At 42.5% G+C, this 10,493-nt stretch overlaps 1 protein-coding gene and 1 pseudogene across 1 annotated transcript in view; both read right to left on the reverse strand.

Annotated features, from left to right (window-relative positions):
* SEMA5A (semaphorin 5A) overlaps positions 1-10,493 on the reverse strand; it is a 456,698-nt gene that overhangs the window by 233,783 nt on the left and 212,422 nt on the right. The gene's annotated exons all lie outside the window — the stretch shown is intronic.
* On the reverse strand, positions 879-997 carry LOC111746467 (annotated as a pseudogene).

Raw genomic sequence — 10,493 nt, forward strand, 5'->3', positions numbered from 1 at the left:
ACATCACCTCCCCATCTCAAGATTCTTAACTTCATCACATTTTCGTCATGTAAGGTGACATCACAGAGAGGTAGGACATGGATATCACTTGGGGGGGAGGGTGCGGGTCGGTGCCAATTTTCAACCCACCACATTGTGTCACTGGCGATACTGCAGAATCACAGAGAATAAGGTCCTGGTCATCCCAGAAGAAAAGAACAGATTTTCCTTATAGGCTAAGGCACGGCCTCTCTCAGGTAACCCTGCTATGGCTGAGTCATCAGTTCCAACGTTTGAATAAGCGGGCACTGACTCCACCGTGTCTGCCAAACTGGATCTCACACCTGCTTCACCTTCATGGTGGGACTAAGAAACAGATAAAGGTGGGGAGGGTGTGTTGCGTCTCACTCATTTTCACGCTCACGTTTGTTCATGCTCAGGAACCTAGCTCACGCATGGCTGTATCTCAGAGCAAACTGGCAGCAATCGTCAAGGCGGATCCCAGATCAGAGGCGTCAAAGCCAGCATGACATTGCTATCAGCCACATCTAGACAAAGCCCATGCTTTAGAAATTGAGACAGAACCAGCTGCTGAAAACCTGACAAGTCTCAAGTTTAAATGCCAGCCTAGCAGGGAACTGTATTAACGGTGAAAAAGAAGATATGCATCCATTCTTTCGGCATTTCTTCCCTGACTCCTACTTGGCTCAGCCAGAGAGAAGAGAAAGGGACCCCTCAACAAACCCTAATTATTACAGGACAAGAAGTTTTAAAACCAGGTTTTAAAATTTTGCCTTTTTTTTTTTTTTAAGGCGAGGCAACCTTTGATTGACCTCATAGATTGCAAGGACCTTGTCAGCTTACAATCCCTTATTTTTATTTTTATTTTTCCTTTTTTACGCCTACAGCACCTGGTCTTCCTACATGGCCTCCCATCCAAGTACTAACCAGGCCCAACCCTGCTTAGCTTCCGAAATCAGATGGGATCAGGCTTGTTCAGGGTAGCATGGCCATAGACTGCCTTTTTTTCTTCATTAATCTATTTAAATTGATTAGCCTTTGCTGATAATAAAATCAGTTCACACATACAGCACACGATTTAGAAAATTACAATAAAGTAGAAAAAGGAAAATCCAAACCATCTACCACACGAAGATGACCAATGGCGATTTTACGTCTTTCAAATACTCGATTTAACTTAAACAGAAAAATGAAAAAAAAAAAAAAACCTTGAGGTTAAATCAAAGGAATGTCTGAAATTCATATTTCTTCATCAGATATATAAACCCCCCAAACGTTCCTAAAACATTCCACTAAATTAAAAAAAAAAGTTTTAAATGTAGAAGATGAGCTTATTAATGTTGATTTTTTTTAAACCACATGTTTCTTTATAGAACAAGGTTATATTTCTAGGTGGTAAAACTTAGATCAGCGAGTAAGTAGGGTAAGAAAAAATAATAAAAAAACACTCCTTGGCAATTCTAAAGTTTAATAAATCTTTTATAAAATGTTTTGAAAAGGGACAAATTTTGAAATCTAAGCTTATTTTAGCATGATTCTTGGAAATACAGAAGGGAGAAGATGAGCCTTTATCCAGCAAAATATCCCACTTATAAGAGACAAATCACTTGTGGGAAAATAAAATAAACATCACTTAAAATTGATTATATCACGAACTATAATAAATCCTAAGAAATTACACACAAAGACACTGGTCCTTATGTTCCACCCAAACCTGTTGCTTTCACTTTCTTACAAAACCATCCCGTTTGTTTTATGTTCGGAGCACCATTTTCTTTCATACTTATTATTTATCTTTCTTTTCCCTTAGGATTTCTAATTGCATTTTTACTTTTCCTTTTAATAAAAATAATCTCCATATAATTAACCACTTTTCAGTTGTTAACCTTGTGAGTTGAATAAAAATATTTACTTTCTTCTTAAAGGCATCTTCATGGACCCTTCTCATTTCCTTTTGCATGATCTTTGATGAATTAGATATATAAAGACATCATACTTTTATTTCTATGAATTCTTCTTTGAGCTCTGCTTTTTCTTTTCCACGGCAGCCTTCCCATGCTTTATGATTACATCATCATCTTTACATTACTCTTTTTAAGTCAAACACGTACTTAATTTATGAAGAAATCTACAGGACTTAACACAAAAGGCTAAGTAAACCCTCTATATTGTGGCCCATATCCTGCTTGTTCCAAGTAAGAATTTTCAACTTTTTGACTGGTCAATTTGGGCATTTATCTCCAAATCGCTAAATAATATGGTTTGACTGGCGTTTGTTGATATTTCCCATTTACCGGCCGCTTTTCTGAGCCACCCATCTCCCCAGTTAACTCATGCGTACTCTCCCATCCGCACCTTCTCAATATCGACTCATCGTAATTCTGCTCGGGTATTCTGTTTACATATTTATGACTGTGTCAATGCTTTTCGCAGATGCTCCATGAAGTAAGATATGTTTCTCAAAACAATTTTCTTTACCTCGGAGTTCATAATAGTCTTGTCTTGGTCTGTTCAAGCTGTTAATAACAAAATACCGTGAACCGGCTGGCTTATAAAGAACAGACCTTTAATCCTCACAGTCACGGAGGGTGCAAGTCTAAGGTCAAGGTGCAGATTCGGTGGCCAGTGCGGGTCTGCTTCCAGGCTCACAGGCATTGGTCTTCATCGCACCCTCTCAGGGTAGCAGGTGTAAGGGAGATCTCTCTGAGGTCTGTTATGAGGGCACTCATCCCATTCATTCGGTGAAGCTCTCATGACCTGTTCACCTCCAAAACGCCTCACCTCTAAACACCATCCGATTGGGGGTCAAGTTCTAATTTACAAATTTTGGGGGGGATATGAACATTCAGTCCACAGCAGGACTCCTATTTCTTTTTCTATGTACTTATTGTTCATTTGTCCTCCAATGCCCAACTGTAACTCTGCATTTTCTCCAAATATATTCAGACGCCTCAGGTATCTCGTTATTGTTGTCTTCCTGGAAAGACACCTTTGGAACTTGTTTCATCTACTCCAACCCGCTTCTGAGTCTCGCAGCAACTACTCCACAATTACCCTCTTTCTTCCTCCTCCTCCTGGGCTCATTTTCCTCCCCTCGTGTTAGAGCCTCTATTTCAAGCCCGCTGAATGAATCGCATAGTGTCACACGTACTCCTTCATTTCCCATCTCTTAATCTTTAACTTTCTACGAAACTCGAATTTATTTTCTAATTTTCCATCGACACTGTCACTTTTACAAGCATGGGTTTTAAAAATAGTCTTCATTATGAAGGCCTTTCTTTACAAACTGAATATTTATTTTTCCTTGTTTCGTGGATATAATATTTTCTCTTGTTTCAGAAAATATTAATGATAATGTCTTATCTCTATTTCCCTCAAGGTTCTCATTCAATTTGTCTCATTATTTTTCATATTGGGAATTAAAATAAAAAAAAATAAAAAAAAGGAAACACAGAGCTGGCTACATGAACTGCTTTGTAGCCCAATAGTCATCAATGTCATGTAGTAGAGTGACTACCACGATTCTAGACGTAGGCTGGTTAGATAAAAACAGAAGTGTATTTGGAAAATCCATATTAAATGTGTACGTGGGCATGAACATTAAACCCTGGGTGAGTGGAGCTGGGGTCTTACTATGAAGACTTACGCCCAATGTCCCTGCTTTTAAAAGCGAGAGCTCCAAGCTATTTCTGGGTGTCCTAGTCCAATGGACCTGTAGGTTTCCATCTTCCAAAATTAAGCCTCCATCTTCCTTCAGAATAAGCAGCAGCCGTGCTGCAGTACAAAGGGAGAACAGAGAGCTGGTCTCTAACTGCTCCTTCCACGGCCTCCTGGTTCGTGTGGCTGCTGCTGGAAAGTCAGCCGTAAATTTTATTTTTACTCCACTGAAAGTTCTGTGTCTTTTATTCCCCACTCCAGTTTATTTTTTAAGATGCTTCTCTTCGTCACTGGTTTCAGCAGTTTGGTTGTAATATGTGTAGATGTGGTTTTATATTATTTATCGTTTTGGGGGTTTGGTCTTCTTAATCTGATGATTGATGTCTTTAATCATTTTTGAAAGGTCTCAATGATAATTGCTTCGAATATAGCTACCATGTTCTAGCTCTTCTCCTTTTGAGACTCAAATTATATATGTGAAATAGAGTTCCCCCAACCCCACTGGGCTGTCTTCCAGTTTACTATGCTAACTGGATCATCTGTGGGGTAAATTCTATTGTCCATTTTTATCTGATTTATCTGTCACAATGTCTTGTCTTTTCACGTCTAGAATATGTTACTGCATGCTGACAACTGTGAATAAAAGAACTATAGAGACACTAAATTATGCGACGTCCACCAAAAATAATCTTCCTTCAGAGAGAGTTGCTTTGTCCCTCGGTGGAGCAGATCTGGGGGTGTCTGGGAGGGGTGAAGGCAGGGAGTGAGCGGAGTCAGGACTGGGGTGCAGACTGGAGAGATTCAATACCCTTCAGATTCATTCTTGTTTCTAGGGCACGTCTTCTGGGGTTTTTAATCAGGAACGTGCTGGGCGCCTAGCTACTCGGTCCTCTGAGATGATGAGCTGTGCCTCCTCGTTCGGCTTAGATCTATAGCTGCAGGACACACGCACTGTGGGAGTGTGGCCAACACCTTCGGGGGGTAGACTGGCCATGTGTTCGAGGCCCATTAAGTCTTTAATTTGTGACGATACTTCTGTGACTGCCAAAATCTCTGCTTGTCTCGCTCTCTCTGAGCAGCAGCCATCGACTACAGGAGCACCCTCTCGCTAAACCCAAAATAGTTTTATCTTCTCTCCCATTTTCCCTGTTCTTGTGGGCTTATGACATTTAAAAAATGGCCTTCTGTATTTCCTGTGTCAGGAAAAAGCTGAGGTAATCGCGAGTGTTCAATCTTCCATTTTTTACTAAAAAACCTACAGCATTTTCTTGAATATCATTAAATAGATGCCTTGGGATTCCTTTCATATCATAGTCTTAGGACTATTACTGTTTCAACTAAAGTAATTCGTTATGGTCATTATTGTCATTTAAATGCTATGTGTTTGATGGATGAAAGATCAGTATGTGGGGTCTCTCCATCCTCCTGAACCAGAAACTGATAGCTATAATTTAAGACTACTTGCAATTTCAATACTTCTTTATTCAAATGATGATTAAAAATTTGACGGCAAAAAAAGATCGAGAGGTCTTTAGACTGAAAATATTAACACGGTTTCATGCACGGTCATCTCTATCTCCTTATTAAATAGACTACTTCTAATGGTGGATATCTGAGTGGGCAACGTCCCTCTGTATCTTCTGGAGAACACGTAAACAATAATTGAGTATCCCCCAAACTGGAAAATGAGGTTAAACTTCAAGAACTAAACTGTTCAATCAACCCATATAAAATGATGGCACAGATCACATCCCAGTATTTGAAAGAGGCCAGCCCCGAGGCTAGTAAGAACTGAAGCAAACAGATGAAACACTATGACCCAATGAAGAAGTAATATATAAACTCTAAAGTTAGCTAAAAGAGAATAACAAAAGGAGAGTCTGACAGATACATACTAAACCAGAGATGTGCCCATCACAGCTGTAACCAGTCGCTCTATCCAACTCGATCACAGTTACTAAATAAATTCAGGATATCAAATGGCTCATACATTAAAGAATCATGGCACCCAGAGTTGCAGACCATTCACTGTAGAAAGTGGTAGGCCGATGTGACTCGAATGTTTTCATTTCTATTTCTCTCGTGCCATCCATTTTCTCTCGGCTCCTAGTTAATTGGGAGACTTCAGCTTCCGGTGTACATAATCTCTCACCCAACCAAGAAATCCATTACTCATTCGAAACAAAGAATTTCCCTGGTACATTGGCTTATCTATCTGTGTCAGCGTTTTGGAAGAGTCACACAAATAAGGAACATGAAAGCAAGGCAGAGAATTCTAAGCATGCCCATCACTCAGCGGCGATGTCGGAATCGGGGGCCACTTCGGAAACAGAGGCAGAAATGCATTTTAGATCAATGAAACGGACCCCTCCATTCATCTAGCAGCCTGTGATTGTCAGACAACGTCTGCTGTTGTCTTACAGAAATTTCTTGACCTCGTTTCACGAAACCAAATGATACGCATGACTAGGGAAAATATTCATGAATCTTCAATTTAGTTTTTGAGACTGCAAGGGAAGCATAAATTCAGAAATGGATAGGGAGAATTATTAAAAACTAAGGCACGTATGACGCAGCAGAATGCATTCAATAATCAGGTACGTGTTACATTTTCTTCGAAGACATAAAAACACTCCACTTCTTCAGGGGTGGGGACCAGCGTGTGCGTGGTCTGGGTCCAGACCATCGGGACAAGCCTAAGTTAAATCCCTAAAGTACTGAGCACCGCACACCGCAGTGGGTGCTCTGGCTCCCTGCCCAGTCCCTCTTAAGAAACAGCACACCTTCCTCGGGCTGCTGTCAGTGCTGGTTGATACCCTCTCAAGGCTGCCCCCTTCTCTGGAGAATTGCCGTTGGCTGATGAGAGCTACCTCATCAGGAAGTTATGTCACCACACATCCCGCCAAACTAGAAAATCTGTAGCTAATGACTGGAGGATAACAGGGGAGCTGGGTATAAATCATCTCCCCTGCCTTAAAGGGGACCAACTGAGATTCTATCCATTTTCTAGAGTGTCCTTAGGGTCAGGCTGATGACAGATGCCAATTCCGAGTAAACCCTTGCCGAGTTCCTTCCTCCTTCACTCCTCAGCTGCTGAGAATATGTCCTGAATAAAGCATGAGGACACGAATCCCTGTCTCAGACTCACAGGAAAGCTAACCTAAACCCAGATATAAATTACATTATAAATTACCTTCATTGTAAGCCAGTCATTAGCCACAGGGGGTGTGGCAGTCAGGACCAATGAGGACAAGAAAGAAGCATATTAGTGAGTGTGCAGCAGGCTCTTCTTGGGAGACCGACATACCCAGGCCCAAAGCCATGCTCTACCACATGCCAGCTGGGCGACCTTGGGTACATCATGCAAACTCTCCAAGCTTCTACTCCTCCTCTATAAAATACTGAAGATGATTCCTACTGCTTAGTGCTGCCGAGGAACAGAAACGAGACGATGCCTGCGAAGAGCTGAGGACGAAGCGAGGGCCGCCTGCCGTTGCCATCGCCGATGGTATCACCATTTCATGACAGACGAGGCCATTAAAGTGGCATCAGATAAACCTAACGCCAAGTTTCCAACTATAGGGAAAGTTTTCCTTAAAGGAGGAGGCATCCAGGAGCCATTTAAGCAACGACAGGAGAAGGAGTCAGCGGAAGGATGGAATGTGTTAAGACGTCGAGGCTGAAGGCGACCGCGGGGCTGATCCCTGCCTGTCCTCGCCACAACACACAGCGGAGAAAATTGAGGTCGAAAGAGGTTAAGTGGTTTGTTCAAAGGATCCCTGCTTTGTTATTTACAGAAATGTTGGGAGCCTGAATAAATCTGTTTGTGTATAGTAGAAAATATGATTGGCTGGAATGGCGGAGGGTGGGGGTGGGGGCAGGAGAGAGAACAGGGAACAGTTAAGTGCGTCCCTAGGGACTAGTCCTGTTTTCCTAGGAGGGTCAGGGAGTAGATAGTAATGTCTGCCAATATCTAAATGTCCACGTTTTCTGCCTCTTCCTGGGTGCACGAACTAGTCTTCCTAGCTCCCTTGAACTTGATTGAGGCTGTGTGACTAAGCTGTGGCCACTGGAATTTGGGCAGAAGGGAGGTGTGCCACTTCCCGGCACGGCCCTGTAGATCTCCTCTGTGTGGTCCTGCGCTCTGTCTTCCATGCCGCTGGAGGGGTGTGTGGTCTGACGATGGAGCAACCGTAGAACGGAACATCCGGGCTCCTGGGCGGCAGCGAAGGACAGTGCCCCAGAGCCTCCACGCCAGACTGTCACTGAGTGACGAATAAGGCTTCGTCTGTGTGTTTAGCCACCGACAGCTGAGGGCTGTGTGTTAGCAGCAGCGAACCAACCAGACGCATGCTCTCTGAAACTAGTAAAACCTCAGTCCTCGTCTATGGAAAATTTATGTAAATACCTAGAAATCCTCCAGAAACCTATGAGAAAAGCAAAGTAGTGTTTGAATAAATATGTAAATATAACAGCTCTCAACGGAGAATTTTCATCAAGGGGGCGGATATAAGAGAAGATAACGTAGGGACGAATAGCTACACTATGTTAGGTCCCCAGGCCATGGGCCACCTTCTGCCAGAGACCATGAAACGGAGCACAGGGAGTCCAAATACACCCATCGACCCAACCTGATGAAAAAAAAAAAGCAAAAACGAAACCAAAGAATTACGCGGCATTATATTCTGTTCTCTCACTCATTCAGGAAACACTTGTCGCGGACTCGCTATGTACGAGGTTCCATAACAGGTGACGAACTTCTCCTTAAAGGGTCAGAAAGTAAATATTTTGGACTTCGTGGGTCAGGCAGCCTCTGTTACAACTGGTCAGCCCTGCTGATGTAGTGGTCGTGGACGATATATAAAGGAATGGATGTGTCTGTGTTCCCACAAACTTCATTAACTACGATCACCGGTGGCAAACGTGTAAATAGAGTGTGGATCTGCTCCCATGACACTTGAACTATCATCTGCACGCCTTACTTTGCAGACCCCTGACGGAGTTTAATAAAGAGTATCTCCAAGATTCCTTTCCCCTGCTCAACACAATGATTTAAAAAATGCATCTGACAAAGAAAGGCAGAAGACAAATAAAATTTAGAAGCATGATTTTCGAGGACTGCAGGGGAGACCAGTCTCTCCTTGTTCAATATAAATATAAAACTTGATTTTAAAAAAGAATTAATGTCGATATCTCATTTGAATAGTTATTCATTCTAAATTATTAATTAATGCATCGTTCTTTAAATTATACAGAAGAATTCCAACAGTGGGTAGTTATATCATATTGTTATGACCCATTAAAGAGAGGATCGGTATTATGAATGGCTTCAATTTATTTTACATTTAATTTCATATTAATACAAGGAAGCAATTTAAACTCGAGAATCCAAGCAGCTTCTTTAGAAATGGCCACTAAGGATTTGTACACGTGTCTAGTTAAATATATGAAGAAATCTAAGGGGAAAGATTCCCTAAGCACATCAAAAATCTTACAGATTTAATCAAGTAACGCCAACTTCACCAACTAGAAAAGTGGCTTCTGCAGACTACTTGGAAGCTGGGGTAGCCATCCTCTGACTCGAGGCTCCTGAGCCCTGGCACCGATCCCACTCAGAGCCAGGGAATCCTCCGCCGAGTGTGGAGGGGCTGCCCTCAGCCCAGCAGCGTGCTTGGTGTCCCCCCCAGCCAGAGGCCAGCAGCAGCCTTCGCCTCCAGGGTGACAACCAGATGTTCCCACGTGGTGAAACAGACCCCAGTCGACAAACACTGGCTTGGAAATTGAAATTCAATTCCCCAGACTCAAATATAAAGGAAACAAAGTTAACATCTATCTTAACTTTCCAGAGAATTCTCTATCGGTACGGACCAGATAGTCAGAGATTTAACAGCTTAGAAAACAGAGAGACAGGTGGCAAAGTGGAACACGGGTTTCAATTTTTCTGCTTACTCCAGCAGTTGTAAGTGGGAAACGGGCTGGGAATGTCTTTCCCTCAGTAGCGAAACAATATAAAAATGGATTTTGAGCTATTTCCCAGAAGACCGTTAGAAAGACGGCGAGGTTAAATGAGCTGCGGTCCCTTTGTGTGCTTAGCGGCGGCGACCTCGGGCCACCTCGAGTGCGATCCCAGGTGAGCAGACGTGAGTTAGTCTGGAGGCAGCCACATTTTCATGTTTTTTTTCAGAAAGCTTTGTTCTTGCAAAATAATCACTGTGATCAAAGCAAGAAGAAAAAGTGATGCTTGAAGAGCTGAATCTGTTATGGTGACAAGAAGTGGGAGAGATGCATAATGGTAAACTGCCACATCTTCCATCACGATGCCAGAAAATGACTGGTTTTCAAGACACGAGATGGCTAGATTTTAGCACGTGGTGAGCTGCGAGGAAATTTATCACAGCCTCTGAATGGAAAGCTGTCTCATAAATATACATATCCCATTAATATTTGATTTTCTAGCCACTGATGAAAACCAGATTCTATTTCTTTAAATTAAAAGCAACCCTTGATCTTTCACTTTAATAGGTTAAAGTATGTCTATTTGAAAAACATAACACATATTCCAAATACAGTTATTTTATCTCATGAGATATTTATACGTGAATATTTTTGTGGTGAACCTGAGGTTTACCCCAGATGGATACCGTTCACGCGGGGGAGCAGACTGTGTCCCATCCCAACCCTTGCTCAGATCGTCACTGCTTCAGAAGCTCCACGGGTGACGTCCCGACTTCCCGCGGGAGAAGGAACGAGACATCTGCTGACTCAGGTCCAGACTGCCCTCAGCATCAGGCTGGCAGTGAGCTGTCGCATTCCGAAGCCGCCCCACAAAAGCCCGT

This window comes from Pteropus vampyrus, unplaced genomic scaffold (genome assembly GCF_000151845.1).
Source record: "Pteropus vampyrus isolate Shadow unplaced genomic scaffold, Pvam_2.0 Scaffold190, whole genome shotgun sequence".
Lineage (NCBI taxonomy): Eukaryota > Metazoa > Chordata > Mammalia > Chiroptera > Pteropodidae > Pteropus > Pteropus vampyrus.